The following is a 5785-nucleotide window of genomic DNA, read 5'->3' on the forward strand; positions in this document are numbered from 1 at the left end:
CGCGCACTACCACGCCTGGCTCATTTTTGATTTATTGTAGAGATGAGGTCTCGCCAAGTTGCCCAGGCGGGTCTCGAACCCGTGGGCTCAGGCAATCCACTCACCTCAGCCTCCCAAGGCGAGATCACACTTTCTATGTGCCAAGCCTGCCTTCTCAGCCTTATGGGGGGATACTATGATTTTCCACATTTCACAGATGAGAAAACTGAGGCCAAGGGAGCTTACGTCCCTTGCCTAAATGCCCACAGCTTAGCCAGGATTTGGATGCAGGAAGTCCATTCCTTTAACCACAGAGGGGACTATGGAGTAAATAGAGGGACTGCCTTGCCCAGGGGGTTTGGGAAGACTTCCAAGGAAGTGATACTTCCCCTAAGATCCAAAGGACAGCCATGTGTTTTTTAGAAAAGTTACTGTGGGTTGGGCATGGTTGCTCATGCCTGTAATCCCAGCACTTTGGGAGGCAGAGGCAAGAGATTGCCTGAGCTCAGGGATTCGAGACCTGCCTGGGCAACTTGGTGAGACAATAAATCAAAAAATTAGCTGGGTGTGGTGGCGCATGCCTGTGGTTCCAGCTACTTGGAAGGTTGAGGTGGAAGGATCACTTGAGCCCAGCAGGTCGAGGCTGTGGTGGCCATGAGGGTGCCACTGTACTTCAGCTTGGGTGACAGAGTGAGACTCTGACTCAAAAAAAAAAAAATAGAAAAATTACTGTGACTGTGTGGGAACAGACAGGAAATGGCAAGAGTGGAGGCAGGGTCAGCTTTTTTTTTTTTTTACTGGACTGTCACCCCACAAGTCACTCACTCATTCCACAGCTACTGAATGAGCCTCTACTGTGGGCCAGGTAGGTCCTCAGGACAGTGCACAAAGCAGACAAAATCTTGCTCTCCTGGAGCTTACTTCCAGGGAGGGAAAATAGGCAAGAAGCAAAATGAATAACGACCTCAGGTACTATTTGGCAACAACTGTGATGTTAGCTGGGATTAGGGCAGGCCTCACCAAAAAGCCTTCACTGAGTAGATGGAGGAGGTAAGGCAAGAGAGTGAGTGGACTGTGTTTCTAGGGAAGATCATTCTGAGCAGGGGGAACAGCCAGAGCACAGGTTCTGGGGCAGGAGTGTGCCTACCACATGAAGGGCACACTCTGACCTTGTTTTCACAGTGCCACTCAGACTCCAGGAAGAGGCCAGCTGTAGGATCAGGGACAGCAGCAGGGAGCCCTGAGGGGCCAGGTTATAATGTAGGTGAGCCATGGCGGTGGCATAGACCAGGGAAGTAGGGGTGGAAGCAGTGAGAAAGAGTTGAATTTTGGATATATTGTGAGTCAGGACAAAAACAGGTTTGCTGGATTGGATGTGAAATTTGTTCTGAGCCACAGGCAGAGTGGAACTGTCACCAACTGACATTGACTAGGCTGACGGAGAGCAGTTCTAGGGAAGAAGATTAGGAGTCCGGTTCTGAGGTAGCAACTGGGTCGCATTCATCCTTCCCATCCGCATCACTGATATAACCACTATCCGACCAACGCCTGTTGAATGAGTTGAAGAGTGAATAGACAGACAAAATCAGGATAGCTTGGAGGCCAAGGCCAGCTGGTGAGCCCTGGGCACCTGGTTGGCTCACATCCACGGCACACACACAAGCCTTCTCCTACCTTCACCCCTTAAGGGGAGGCTCTGCGACTAGCTGGCATTGGAGCTTGCCTATACTGAGATTCACATGGTTGCCCCGGGGCTTGGATGGAGGAAGAGAAGGGCTCATCTTAAAAATAGATCAAGGGGATCGGTCAAGGGCACCGGGGCCTCCATCCCTCTCTCTAGTGCTCATCAATGCCACCAGGACTTCCCATCCTATACCTGGGTTCTTATCAATGCGAGAGAAGCCAACACTTTGGGGAGATGAGAATAAGCCAGGGCAGGAAGGAGAGGACAGCAGTGAAGAGGAGGAGGAGGAAAAGGCCTGGCCTTTGGTTCAGTGTAGGAGACTCCCTGGAGGAGGTAGAAAATTGTTTCTTGCAGGGCAGGGTTCAAACAAGCCTTTATGTGGATTTGAGGACAAGGAGGTGCACTGAGTGTTTGTGTCATAGCTGTGGTGGTGTCACAGCTGCCCGGGGGCTGCCTAGGCATGGAGGTACTTCCTGCAGGCAGAAAAATGGGAGCTAAGAACACCGTGTTTCATCTAAGCTTGGGCTTTCCTTCCTCTTCAGGCTGCGCCTGGAATCTTCGGAAGGAATGACTCTAGACTTCAGAGAGGAAGGGACTGGAGCACTGCTTGGCGGGGTGGTTCCCCACGTGGGGTAGATCAGGACTTGGGTTTCCCGCCCCCGTGTCCCTGTTCTTGCTGCACCTCCACCTCCGTTCAGGAAGAAAGAAGGCACTAGGACTGCTAGGACTGCAGGCGATGATCACCGTGGAAACCCATCTGCTGCTTCTTTGCTGCTGTTTGTTCCTCCAACTCTGGGCTGCCTGGGTGTCTCTCCTCAGAATCAGCAATTGAGGGGGCTGGAAGTTTCAGGCAGCTCCAGGGGCTCAGCTCTCTCTTGCTTGAGCACAGATAATTCCAAGACATGGTACATCTCCACAAGACTCTGCAATGTCAGTCAGCTCCAGCTGGAGTGAGTCTGTCCACCTGAGCCCCACCAGGATGCTGAGCAGGTCCTGCTCATAGTGGGTAACCCACTTAGCCCCCACCTGGTGCAGGGCCAGGGAAACCATCCAGGGAACCCGGGATGGAGGTTGGGGAGAGTGGGTTCTGGTCTCTGCTCCTCTCCCAGGCACGACTGAGTAACTTTGACTAAGTCACACCCTTTTTCTGGCTCTTCACTTTCTTACCATCAGCCTAAGATATGAAATTCTTTACTCAGACGTAATCCTGACACATGTTGGAAGGTTAATCCTTCCATTGGCCAGCCTATGAGCACCTGACTTTATTAAGAAAACTATACAAAACTTGGAAGAGAGGCAGTGAGGAGACTTCGAGGCCTTTATTGTTCCACTGTGACAAGCCCCCAAGCAATCATGTGACTCCCTAAGGGAGGGTCACTTTGTTTGACTTTTCACTCCCTCTAAGCATCAGGGCTCAAACATTTTGTGAGTCTGAGAACTAAGGTGCTAGTTTGTAGAAAGCAGATAAGATACAAGTGATTTTTGTCAAATAACTTCTGAGTAGTGGAACTCACCCTCAAAGGTTATGCAGGTCATGCACTGCAGGACGCTTGTCAGTTTGGACTCTCCCTGGCAATCTTGTCCCAAGATTCTCTGTGCTTCCTGGACTCTTATCAACGAGTCCTGTGAACCAGTTTTGCCATCTTGATCATTTTCTCGTGAATGAGTGAAATACAACATAGACACACACTCACTGTGCGTTTGTATGATTTTATTTTATTTTTAGCATTTAGAGTATTAGATTTTGGTAGCTCACTGAGCCTTGTTTTCCTCTTCTGTAAAATGGGAATTTGAGGGAGGAGTTGACTATATGCCAGGCACTACCAGGCTATTTATTTATTTGAGTTGGAGTCTCACTGTCACCCAGGCTAGAGTGCAGTGGCACGCTCATGGCCACCACAGCCTCAACTTGCTGGGCTCAGGCAATCCTTCCACCTCAGTTTTCCAAGTAACTGGAACTATAGACATGTGCCACCACACTCAACTAATTTTTTGACTTATTGTAGAGATGAGGTTTCGCCAAGTTGCCCAGGCTGATCTTGAACCTATGGGCTGAGGCAATCCTCTCACCTTAGCTTCCCAAAGTACTAGTATTATAGGCATGAGCCACTGCGCCCAGCCTTCTACTGAGCTTTTTAAATCCAGGGTTTCATTTAAGCCTCACAGCAAAACTGCCAGGGCAGGTTGCTCTTCTCTGACAAGGTTGATGAGGCTCAGAGAGGTGAAGTGATTGTCCCAGAACAGAGCCTGGATCTGAACAGCTCTCACAGGGACTGATTTTCTCTTCACAGGTTTTATTGTGGGACTCACTGGATGAGAAAATGTGGGAAAGTGTTGACCAAACCACACAGGTATGTCCACATGTGAATTCTCATAGTCAACCCAAACCTGTTTCCTAACCAGTCACACCTAGCAGGGACCGGGATCTGGGCTCCCCTCTTCTGGGAGGTGGGCCTCTAGGATAGGTTTCTGTTACCCAAAAAAAGCCAGAGGGGACTGAGGTGAGAAGGCATCCCTAGTCCAGCCCCACACAGGATACTGTTCACACCTCAACCTGCAAGCTGAGCTTTTAATCCTAGTCACTCCTTTGGGGGCTCTATTCCTGGGCAGGAGTCTGGGGGACAGCAGGTCTGGACAAGCTGAATGAAGTAAACCTGAAACCCTGACCCTGAAATCATTCTGTTTCATCCTCCTGAATGTTTCCCCTGAATCAGACTCTCTCAGAAGGCTCCAGAAACCATGCCCAGTCTCCCTCAAGTTGTTCTTGGACCGTCCCAGAGCTGCTCACACCCAGACACCGCCACCTCAGTCCCAGGTGCCAAGGGGTTAATCCACAAAGCCAGCTCAGCACACGCTTGCCCAGCAAGCAGGCTGCTGCAAACCCCAGATAATTAACAGTCTGCTTTCCAGAGCCAGGCAGGAAGATTTATTTCTCCTCTCCTCCCTTCCCGGCAATGACTCTTGGCAGAGTGAACACAGCTCTCTGTTGGCACTTTGAGGAGAAGCCTAGCAGAGGGATGGGAGCTAAGGGCAGGGACCAGGCCTGGGGGAAAGCAGGACCAGAGGTGGGCTACAAGGAGGAGGTGAAGCAAGGAGGAGGTGAAGCAGGATCCCCCATTTCTCTCTGAGTCTTGGCCCCTCCTCTGGAGCTTGGCTCTAGACTGACATTAGTTAATGTGTGATGATTGCTGCTACAGTTGGTGGAGCCCCTTTGTGTCACTTAATTTTCACAACCACCAGAAGGGTTAGGTGTTCTTATCTCTGCTTGCAGATGAAGGAAGGGAGATCTGGAGAGGTGAAATCACTTGTCTAGGGTTCCCCAGTTAGTGGCAGATAGAGTCAGGACCCAAATGACCAGCCTTCTGACATCAAATATGCAGGACTTTCTACTCTCCCTTACAGAAGAAAAAGCAGTTGGTTTGTTCAGTACTTACGGTGTGTTGGGCGCAATGTTGGACACTTTTATGTCCATCTCTAATCCTGGAGTTATTATATCATCTCTTAGAATCTCCTTAATAAGCCATTGACATCAGAGAGTGAGAGAGTCCATGGCTGTGAATCCCAGAGATAAGAGCAGGTTGGGCTTCCAGGGCTCCTTGTAATCCCAATGACTCCTAGTCGGATGGTCATCCAGTCCTGCCAGCAACCCACCCCCCCCCCCCGCCCACACACACACTAACTGAAACTAGCCTCCTCCTCTTCCCGCACCCTTGTCATGCTGCCTTCATCTGGCACCTGGATCATTGCATTGGCCTCTTGTCTCACTAAGATTCTTTCTCCTCACAGCAGCTGGAGAATCTTGTTCAAATATAAACCCTAGTCTCAGCGTGGTGGCTCACACCTGTAATACCAGCACTCTGGGAGACTGAGGCAGGAGGATTGCTTGAGTCCAGGGGTTTGAGACCGCCCTGGGCAACATAGCAAGAACTCATCTCTACAAAAATAAAAATTAAAAAATTAGCTGGGCATGGTGACATACTCCTGTAGTGAGACCCCCGACTCAAAATATATCTACCTCCATTCCCTTCTTGGCCTGAATTCTATGTAACTATGGTTTTTTTTGTTTTTGTTTTTGTTTTTGGGGGGGGGGAGTTTGAGTTGGAGTCTCACTCTGTCGCCCAG

Source organism: Carlito syrichta, unplaced genomic scaffold, assembly GCF_000164805.1.
Source record: "Carlito syrichta isolate Samal-C Ts95f unplaced genomic scaffold, Tarsius_syrichta-2.0.1 Scaffold308186, whole genome shotgun sequence".
Taxonomy (NCBI): Eukaryota; Metazoa; Chordata; class Mammalia; order Primates; family Tarsiidae; genus Carlito; species Carlito syrichta.